This window comes from Pezoporus flaviventris, unplaced genomic scaffold (genome assembly GCF_033815535.1).
Source record: "Pezoporus flaviventris isolate CSIRO_AGI_PZ_B2104156 unplaced genomic scaffold, CSIRO_AGI_Pfla_v1 ptg000093l, whole genome shotgun sequence".
NCBI lineage: Eukaryota > Metazoa > Chordata > Aves > Psittaciformes > Psittacidae > Pezoporus > Pezoporus flaviventris.
The window spans coordinates 4,621,738-4,633,115 of NW_026892641.1; positions in this window are offsets into that span (position 1 = coordinate 4,621,738).

Consider the following 11,378-nt stretch of genomic DNA (forward strand, 5'->3'; position numbering starts at 1 on the left):
ATACATTTATGTGCCTTGGCTAAAAAAATCACCTTCCCAAGAAGTTTCTATTCCCAGAAGGAAAATGACACCTAGAATATCCCAGTTCTGCCTGAACATCTTTCCTAGTTAACCTCCCAGACACCAGACAGGAGGAAACCCTCGCCTTCTCATGGCCCCATCCATCAAAAGTTCCAGGGCTTTCTAATCAATGAAAGGCACACACTTTAAGAAGACAATAATAACAAACAGAAAGCCTGCCTGGCAGCGAGGAACACTGCTACGACATTCCCAGTGGAGCTGTTAAATGCACTATTAAAGTTCAAGGATTACACGAACGGAGAGCTGAAGTTCACACCCGCAGAGCTCTGGAAGCAATACTGCAGTGGCAAGAGGACAGCTAAAAAAGCTGACAACTTGGCCCTTAGCTCAGGCTCATCTCTCAGTGGCATCACTGGCAAGAACCACCTGGGGGGTCAGAAAAGTGGATTAGACCTCAGGCTGCCCACAGGAACAGCACTTGGCTCCTTGCAAAACAGCCTTCTACAGGACTAACACATGTTCTTGAAACAAACGTTAACTAAACTAATGATTGAGACCCAAATGTCCTGGGTAAAGTGTTTGCCTTTAGCATTTTTACAAGTTCGAACACAACCCAGATGGGCTTTAGGGATATCTCCGTATGAAATGACGTTTGGATTACCTTTTCTGACAACTCAAAAGGAGACTGCTACTTATGAGGGAGGAGAGGCGAGTATCAGAAGACACAGCACCACGATAGCTCAGACTCTGGAACACTTGAGATTCAAAGGACGGATTCCCTAGTCGACGCCTCTAGACTTTAAAATTCATCACATTAATCCCGGGGAGTTGTAGCACTGGGAGGGCCGTTAACAGCCGGAGCCGTTGAAGCTCTTCCCCCAGGTGTGTGTGCTCGCACACGTACGTGCCTGCGCGTGAGAACACGCGTGCAGCACCCGAGTGTGCGCGTGGGGGAGCGTGCCTGGTCGGGTCCCTTCCGGCGGCTCCCAAAAGAGCTCACTCTGGAGCCAGGAGAACTTCAGTTGCTTTTTTTAAAGCAACCGGGAGAGCTCAGCACTGTTTTCCATCCAGCCATCTCCAAGCCCGAGCACCCCTGATCCCACCAGTGAAGCACTGCGATTGGGGAGGAGAATATCCCAGCGCGAGGCTGGAGAGGTCTGCTCCTTCCGACGTTATTTGCCAGCCCCGGGCACCAGGGGAAGGAGAATGCACCTTCAGTTAAAGATGATGCAGGGAGGGGAGAGAGAAAAGGAGAGGATAAAGAGAACACGTGATGCCCCGGATTCAATCAGCCAGAAGCAAGGAGGTAGGTGCTGGTGCCCTCTCATTTTTAGATTCAGAGATTTGAGGGCCAGAGGGGACCGTGATGATCATCTGGCCTGACAGTCTGTATTATGTAAAAGCCACTTGAAGCCAGACAGTGCCACCAGCTTTTTAGAAGCAACAGCAAGCACTGGGGAGCTTATAAAGACTGTGATTCTCCCAAGGTAGAGGGATGTGGGAATGCCAGCACATCCCAGGTACAGAGGAGGCCAGATACATCCACCCCAGTGGGTACCATCTGAACAGGCAATAGCACCAGGGGAAAGAAAACATCGTTTCCCTTCTGTGCCAGGCAATTCCTTTGCCTAGCAAAGAGGGATAAGCAAGCACGGAGGAAAAAAAAAGCCACCCCTTCCTTGTGTTTTCCTTTTGAACCTTGCCTGGAAAAGGGATCCCAGCCCCGGGGTGTCTCTTGGCTGCTTTTGGTGTTTGCACCCTCTGGATCCTGAGCATTCCCAGAAAGCCCGAGGAGCACCCGTCCCTCTTGCCAGGCCTGATCCACAGGCCACAAGCTTTTCATGCAGCCTTTGTCTGTACAGCACCTCCAATCCCCAGCTCGATGGGGATGGGATGCTCCCACCACTCTCTTGTGTCCCCAGACCCTCAGAACCATCTCTCTCCCTGGCTTCCACGCTCCCTGGGATGCTTCTCCACCACCCTGATCTTTCCTGGGAGCAGTCACCAACTGCTGTTCCAGGTCTTCCTTGGGCTTCCCAGGGGTCCCAGCCCGAGCTCCACCACGTGTTCTCCTGCTCAGCTCCTCACAGCGCAGCCAGTCCATGCCCCCAGCAACAAATGTACCTGCCCCGAGCATCCTCTCTTGCCTGCCTACCGCCTTCCCGCCCCCAGCGAGCCCTCTCATGTGCACTGAGCATCACGCATTCCCTGGGAATGGAGGTGGCGGATGGGGAGGGGTCAGCTCCCGCCATGGGCACTCCGGGTTCCCATTTCAATGGCGCTTGAACTGGAGGGTGTGTGCAGGGCTGAAAGGCTCCCTATTAAATTGCCAATCTGATCACGTGCTGCCGGGATGTGGCCGTAGCTAAGCAGCAGCACCACCCCACAGCCGCTTCTTGGCTGGTGACTCCGCTGCTGGCTGCTCCTTGGAGTGCCCCCAAAGGAAGGAGCAACCAGCCACAGCACCCCAGGAAGGGTGAGGGGCAGAGCCAGCTCTGCGCAGCCCCGGGCACCACCCCACTAAAGGCTTTGGTACTCGATGCCCAGCTTGGGGGGGTCACAGCACGAAGCTGTCCCGCCTGCAGGTGCCCCCAGCACTTGAGAGTGTTCAAGGCCACGTTGGACACAGGGGCTCGGAGCAAGCTGCTCGAGTGGAAGGTGTCCCTGCCCGTGGCAGGGGTTGGAACTGGAGGAGATTTAAGGTCCCTTCTACCCGAACCAGTCCGGGCTTCTAAGACCATGCTCCACACCCCAAGGGGTGGCACCGCCGAGCTCGGGCCCGCACACTGATACAGAGGTTTGACCATTGTACAGGGGGCTAGTACAGGGGGGTTGTACAAGGGGATTGTACAGGGGGGTTGTACAAGGGGGTTAGAGGAATTTGTTTAAACAAAAGGACTAAATGCCTGCTAAGCAGAACAGAGACCTCCGGTCCTGTTAATAAGCAGACGCCTGAATCTACTGATAAAGGGGAGAAGCAGAGGATTTATGGCTGGGACACTGATCAAACTCTACTGATAAAGGGGAGAAGTAGAGGATTTACGGCTGGGACACTGACCAATCTCTAAGGCCACACATAAAGACTAAAAAGGTGAAAAGTGCAAGAAGAGGAAGACTCATTTACTTCATCTTGAAGACCCCTACCCAGAGGAGGAAGACTCATTTACTTCATCTTGAGACCCCTGCCCATGACCAGAGGGGGCACTGCGCAGGCGCAGAGGACCTTCTGGCTCATTATAATACGAAGCGGGGATAGGATATGAATATGTATAGGCGTATTGTGCAACCTTATGAATATATATAACTTTAGATAATAAATGTAGAGGGAAACAACACTGAGGCACGCGTGACTTTGAGGAATTATCCCCGTGCGTCTCAGCGCTGAATAAAAAGCATACCTACTTTACAAGTTTAACGAGTTGTGGAGTCAATCCGCGCATCAGCTCACCAGTTCACGGGTATCTCCGTCCCTTCCCGGGATGCACCGATGTCCCTGCTCATGTGCAGCTTGGCACTTGCCACCTGCCAGGCAAGAAGGAAAAGCAGAAGAAGAACTGCTTTAGAGGGTTAAAGGGGAGCAGCGTCCATCCTTTGTCACCCTCCTGTCTCTGTAAGCAAGTGCTGGGGCTGGAGGAGGGATCCTGAGCGCCTGGATCCTTCTTGACTCTGCAACAAACTAGAATGAAATATTAAATGCTTTCTCTCCTTTTTATGCCTTGTTTATGGCTCTCATTGAAGCAGGGATCTGGTGATAAGTGAGGGCTGGGAGCTGAGAGCAGGACCCTGGTCAGGCTGTGCCTGGGCATGAGAGCATGAGCGGCAGTGTCCTGCAGGGTACCAGGGCACCGAGTGGAAGGTGATGGATGAGGACTGATGTGTGGAGGACAGCTCCTATGGGATGCTTGGCCACTGTGGAGGGGTTGACAAAGCAACTGCAAGGAAAACTCTCTCCTTGAGCACTTGGAGGCTTTGCTTTTCTCACCCCATCCTCGCTGTCTGGGTTGCAGGGCTGAAGCTGAGCAAATGGAGAAGGGTGATCGTTGGGGTGAAGGTGTTGAGCTCCTCTGCTGCCTGAGGATCCACCCCTGAACCCAGTGTGCAGCTCATCTAAAGCCTACAAGCTATGTGGGGAGAAAAAACAAGTATCTCTTCTGGAGCACTTAGCAGCTTGCAGTCGCATGTGCTGCTTCCCCCTAACACAGAAAGGCAAGCACACAAACACGAGCCCTCGCTTCCTCTGGTGTAAAGCAGCCTCCTCTCCCAGGGATGGAAAGCAATGAAACTACATCAGCATCCTCCACAAAACACCCGAATGCCCAAAGCAGCCAAGATCCAGCTCAGAAATAGAGCTCCAGTGTGTGAGGTGCTTTGATACGGCAGTGTACCAGGAGGAAATACGAAAGAGTTTATTAAATCTCACAGACCAAACAATGCTACCACCTGGAAATTTAGTCTGGGAAAAGGCCTCCAGTCCCATTCATCTCCAAGCAAATTGGTCCTTCTCTCTTTCGAAGAGACTCAAGATACAGTTTAGGCTTGGATGCATTTCACAAAGCGATCAGCAAACTCCAAGCAGCAGGATCAGCCCCACACCACAGTTTCTCATTTCCCTTTGGCTCCTATTCCCCAGACCTTCAAATCACCAATTCATTCCAAACCCAGTTCCCATCACTTGAAGGAATCAGCTGCTGTGCAAAACTGAACACAAGCAAATAACATCGCTGACAACTTTCCAGCCCGGCACATAAAGCAGCTCTTGGTGTCCCCAGATCTGTGCTGCTCCCACAGGGTTTCTAGAAACCATATGAACTGATTGTCAAGTGGGCAGTAACATGTGTGGAGACACAGCAGCATGCCCTCTGCTCACAAGAGCCCGTTCCCTTCCTGCATGGCCAATTCCCACTGCCCGGCATAGGAGCGTGGTGCTGGGGTGGGATGTGGTGCTACACGGTGCAGTGGAGCCATCGCTTGTGGTGTCAGGGCTGGTGCCATCGCAGCACAGAGGCACTGATGGGGCTGTACCCTGGCAGTGCCATTCAGACACCCCAAACCTAGCAGCCCCCAAAGCAAGGAGCAGGGGCTGAGTATGGCACCCTGTGTCTGCCTTGCAGCACAAGCTAGACTAATGCATGGTGGTGGCTTAAGTGCTCTCCAGGGAGATTAAGTGCCAGTAATTAATCTTCAGTGCTCAGATAACCAATTATACATGTGAGAGACATAGGCAACACGCTGGATTTGGGATAGGGGCACCAGCAAATGGCTGTAGGGGATGCTGGTGTGCCTGACACCCAGCCGGGATGGGAATGGTTCTGCTGCATCCCCTGCTCTTACCTAGGAATAGGGCAAGGGCAAGGGGCGGTGGACAAGGAGAGGCAATCCTGAGCTGGGGACTGAACTGAGGCTCAGGTTCAAATAACCTGTCTGGGAGCTGGATCACAATGTGCCCCCGAAGCTGGTGCTTTCCCAGCTGGATCCGCTCCCCAGGCTGAACACCGTGGGGTCTGCGTCAGAGATGGAGGCATCATCTCTCGTTAAAAGGCCTCTTCCATTTCTGATTTCTCTAATACAACTGAGTAATAGTATTGACATGTCAAAATGGTCTTTTATTATGATCCATTTATGCCATCAATGTGATATCCTCCTCTTGGATTGCTTAGTTATGTATTAATACTGAAAGAAAGCCGACGTTTCTTCTAGCTCTTCATTGTCTAAAATGAGTCCCAAACCCTCCGTGTGATGGATTGGCATTATTTTTAGCTGTGATCATGCCTTGGTGCTCTGAAATTAGGAACATGTTTTTAAAATATTGTACCACATGCATTTGTCTTATTTTGCTTAATCTCTGTCTCACCAGTTATCAGTCTGGTTTTATTGTAGAATCATTAGCGCTAGTTAGAAGTCTGATGTATGTATATGACATCATTTATTTGCTGTTCTTTGCATAACAAGGAATGGGAAGATAAAACATGAATCTGGGGGAATGGTCTGTTGATGTTTTAATAGAGAACTTTCATAACGAATGGCTTTGCTGGGGCATCATTATGTCCAGCCAGTGTTAGAGGTCTAAGGGAATGCACTGAGAATTGAGGAGAGAGTTACAGGAATGAACCTGGGGAAGATGCTGTGCAGTGACAGACTAAAGGGATTTGACCTGTTTGATTCATCAAAGAACATCAAAAGCTGAAAGTGAAAGGAACAAATACCTTCACCAGGAGGAAATATGAAAGGGTTTATTAAATCTCACAGACCAAACAATGCTACCACCTGGAAATTTAGTCTGGACACTGCAGGTCAGAAGCTGCCAGCGCAGGGTTTTAATAGAGATCAGACCAAGGATTGATGCTGGAAGACCCAGAGCCCTGCATCCACTGGCACGATTTCCTCCCCAGATCCCATAGTGCAGGGCTAAGGGGTTGGTAATGGGAGCTTCCTCCTCAGCAGCCCAGCAGCACTGAGTCCATCCCTGTCGTTGTGCTCAGCTGGGAGCACACGCTGCGTTATTTGCCGCTTTATATAATGGGATTCTATGAAGAGGTGCATTAGCCCAACACAAATTACTGGGCTGGGGAAAAAACCTCCTGTTGGTGTTGAATGAATCAACTCCTTCATGTAATGGCTTCAGCTGCCCTGAAAAGTGGATGAAATGATGGCTGTTCTGCTCCCTATTGCAAGGGAGTTTATTGCTGTGAATGCGAGGGGTGTTTCCCGCTGGCTTCGTCGGCAGAAGCGATGGAGAAGCCTTCATCCCTGTGCGGAGTGAGGAGGAGCCGGCCATGGAGAGAAACCACCCTCAAACACAAAACCCCAATAGCAAATCCCAAATCCCGGCCATCTCCTGTCCAGGCATGGGGTCCCCAGTTAATGCCTCCTTCTGCCCTCAGCTCCTGCCTTTGTCAATACAAAAGAAAGGCATAAAATGGACAAAAATGGTGCTGATCATGGGGAGAGGATTGGTCCAAAACACGGGGACATGAGACCATCTCTTCCCCATGCTCACTGCTGGGGTAGGTAACAGCAGCCGCTCCATTCGGCTGATGAACAGGAGCCCTTCTCCTCTAGACATGTGATGGATGGTCCCAATTATATTCTTCCAGCACTGATTTAATGCAATGTTTTATTAATAGCAACAATCAGAGGAAAGCAAACAGCTTATTCTGCACACGCCATTCCCTTTCTGCTTTTATGTTCCCATGTTCACCTACACTCCAAGTCGGTTCAGGAGGAAGAGGAGGGTGGGGAGAAACAAGCAGAGAATTCACGGAGCAAGGCAATAGCTCATTAGGATATCCTCAGCAGAATTAATACGATTGTGGCAATACTTTCTTCACTCATTCCTGATGGATCACTTACAGGAAACTGCAAATTGCTGGTTTGTTTCTTTGGGTGTTAAAAGAGCATGTGCAAGGATGGGGAAAAATAATCCACAGTTTTGCATTAGTGGTTTTAATACTCTTGTTACAGGAGTGATGGGAGGAACATCATAAATCCATCAGAGGTGTCCCCAGCGCAGCACTGGTAGGACTCGGTCCTGGCTGCGCTCTTTGCTGAGGGCCAATTTCCTTCCCCAACCTGCCAAGCCGTGTTGCCAGGGAAGATGCTCCTAGCTGGAACTGCAGCTCCCACCTTGGCAAGGGAGGTGAAGAGGGAATCCCTGGGAGCTGGGGTGTTGGTGGGATCAGCAGCTCCGAGATGTGTGGGATGGACCCTGCAGCGCTAATGGGGAAGCAGCATGCTTCAAAGAAGCACAACACAGACCAAAGCATCCTCATGTCAAAGCTTGCCACGTGCCAAGACTAAAGCCAATCTCCTCCTTCTTTCGCTCCTTGAACCCTCCCTTCATCAGCAGCTCTCCATCATCTCTCTCCCTGTTTGCTTTTGTATTTGGGAGCCTGTTTGTGTATTTACTCATTCGATTGCTTTCACAGTGATACAAAGTCCCCGTGGCTGGTGGTGATAAACCCAGCAGCCACGTGCTCTCTTTACTTTGTTATTCCAATTGTCGCTCCTGGCTCCAACATGGAATTTAAAGTTCTTTTCAATCAAAAGCGCTCTATATTGTGGTTAAATGATTTCCTTTCCCCCCGGAGAATCATTAATCAGGCACATGAGCTAATATCTCTTGCTCCTTCTCAACCTCTTTTGGTAAGTTCTTCAAAGAAGGCAAGGGGGGGGGGGGAGGGGGGAAGGAAAAAGGGAGAGAAAGATTAAATGGAGCAGGTGTCACGTTTATCTTATTTCCAGTGCAAATACAACCCACAAGTGCCAGGCTCAAACCAGACCCTCAAGAAAACCTGCAGAATGTTCTCTAAATACATGATTCTTGGCTCTCTTGTGTTTGTTTGCAATTTGCAGTCATCCTCCCAATCCTCCTGTCAAGTAAAAGCTGCTCTGGGAATGAGATCATCGGAGCCGATTCCATGGGGCGGAGGAATCAATTGCCTTGCCATGTCCCGTCTGCATCCCCTTCCCAAGTCACTGCCCTGCACAGCCCTCATCCCAAAGCAGCCCAGCATCCCTTCCCAAAACACAGCTCTGAGATGCACGAAGCTGAACTTTGCCATTAAAACCTCTACTCAGCGCTGGCTCTGCAGCAGTGGAGAGAGGGATCTCCACATGCAAATCCTAAACTAAACCCTAGTTTAGCACTACTGTGTTTTTCAACACAATTAAATTTATGATTTGGAGCCTCCATGGCTTTCCATGCTCGCTTTATAAGGTGGCTGTGGCTGGATTGTGCCCTTTTCAGTGGCCCTTTTCAGGTGCTGTCCCCTGCACCCCAACACTAGCCCATGACCTCTGGGTCACATCCTGCTGAAGGGCAGCCTTAAATACACGGGAGCTGTGCTGGGGTGCTGGGACCCACGGGGGTCTGGTGGTACAGACCATTTCCATGGCTCCTTGGGAATGTGGGGAATATCCTGTGGGGAATCCCGTGTATTTGGGAGTGAGGGTGATAAATCCCCTTTAACCTGCTGCTGTAGGAAAATGCGGCTCATCCACCATGTGGGGCCCAAGCCATACACCCATGGCTGGAGCAGAATGACAGCCCAGGGGGTTGTGAGCACCAGCACCAGTGAGATTTCCTTAGTGCCCATCAGAAACCCCAGCTGCACCCCAGGAAAGAGAAAATAAAGCTGTTTTCCAATGGAAAATTGGAGATTTTAACCAAGTGGTTTCCACTGATAACTGCAATGCTCTGAGCGCGTCAGTGCACATAGCCACTCTGCTCTGCCCCGCGGCTGGGAAGTCCTGTTTGGCTTGTTTTACCATTGGAAACCACCAGATACTGCAGGAGATGGAAAACGCAGCTTGTGTGCAAGCCCCTGTGCCGTGTGCATCCATCCCAGCTCCAGGTCTCCGAGCTCACCAGGAGCAGCTTGTTCTATTCAGCGCTGGAGATCCCAGGGTCAGCCCCATCCTGTTTCCCAGATGGTGGCTGTCGCGTGTCACCGAGTTCCACAGGCAGGAGCACAGGGACCAGCCAGTGCTCTGCAAGGCTGCGCAAGGGCTTGGAAAGGGTTTTGTGCTCTTTGTGTTACTAAACCCAGGTAGAATCCAAAGGGGGGTCATCACCCTTGACACGTGGGACCGTAATCATTTGTGATGGGGACAATACAACCAGGCTGCTGCAGATGCTGTCGCCGGTGCTGACCTCTCAGGTGTTGCTTTTAAGGCTCTTCAGCTTTTAAGAAGCTGCTGCTGTGTTTTATTCATGCACCTTGTCTGGGGAGGTAGGTTTGGGCCAAGAACAGGGGGAAATCCAAAGGGAGAAGGTGCCAAAGCACAGGTGTAGCACGCTCGGCTGTGGCCAGGGGATTTCAGGGCTGCCTTTCCCTTGGCTATGTGGGGTAGCAGCATGGTTCCCACACCTCTCCCTGCTCCACACTGTACTTTGCTCCTGTAGCACGTTCACTGGTTTTAAAATCACTGTAATTATTATTCGGGGGGGGGGGGTGTTTTCAGTTGCAAGTGTCTGATGTAAGGCAAGTGCCGGGCTGCTGCAGGGCATGGTGGGTTATGAAGCACAGGTATGTGCCTCATGCCCTGGGACACAACATAAGACCTGAACTTGGCAGCAGAGAGGATCAAGCTGATGGCAGCTGAGAACACCCAACTCATTCTGCTGATGCAGACACACGGGGCACAGGAGGGGGAAAAGGGCTATTGATGCCCTAAGTGCCCTACTGAGTTAGCTGACAGCAGCAGATCTACCCAGCCCATAAACTGTATGACTGCACTTAGACTTATGCTCTTCCTAAGCTACAGGCAAGGAGGAGGTAAATCATGTGAAGGAGGAAGAAGAGGATGAGGGTAGCACAGGGATTCAAAATCCTGGGAAGCTAAAAAGGAAAGCAAGGAACAAACCCTGCTCTACCACCACTGCCTGCCCCATTCCATCAGGTCTTTCAGGTCTGGAGATGCCCACAGAACCCCCTCCTGAATCCCCATCCCATTTAAATGCTTCCTTCCCTTTTCCTTTTCCTTTCCTTTCCTTTCCTTTCCTTTCCTTTCCTTTCCTTTCCTTTCCTTTCCTTTCCTTTCCTTTCCTTTCCTTTCCTTTCCTTTCCTTTCCTTTCCTTCTTTCCTTTCTTTCCTTTCCTTTCCTTTCCTTTCCTTTCCTTTCCTTTCCTTTCCTTTCCTTTCCTTTCCTTTCCTTTCCTTTCCTTTCCTTTCCTTTCCTTTCCTTTCCTTTCCTTTCCTTTCCTTTCCTTTCCTTTCCTTTCCATCCTTCTGCCCTTCCATTTATTGACACAGCTAAACATGGACCATCCCATCCTGCTCGAGGAGCCTCATTCTTGCTCTCTTTACCTTTCCAGGGCTATAGGGAGCTGTTTGGGTGTGGTGGAAAAGCCCCTGATTTACTCTGCTACCTGGGCAGATGGTCGGGAAGGGCTCAGCTCCACTCCAGCCCTCATCAACGCTCTCCCGAAGAGGCTGTGTTTCCAAAGTCAAAATGTTCCTTGCAGGGGGAGGGCGAAGACTTAATAGGAGAGGTGGCAGGAGGAAGGAAAGTGCTTTTATAGCACAGGATGTTAATTGCTTGATGGGCTCCTGTTGCTATTAAGCTCTGGACGAGGTGATGCCCTGTTAGACACAGGGGAGAAAAGAAAGCTTAACACACACGGAATAAAAGGAGGGGGAGCCTGGGATGGAGCTGAGTTTGTCAGGCAGCAGGATGGCGACTGGAGATGTGTGCACCCTCCCAAAGCTGCCATCACCTTCACAGCCCTCACCAGCTTCACACCAGTGCCACAGAGGCAGGGACACCTCAATCCCTGCTGCTGGAAGGTTGATGGATGGGGAATGCTGCACACATGTGGGAAAACCCCTGTGAGCTTCTCCCAGCAGATCTCCTA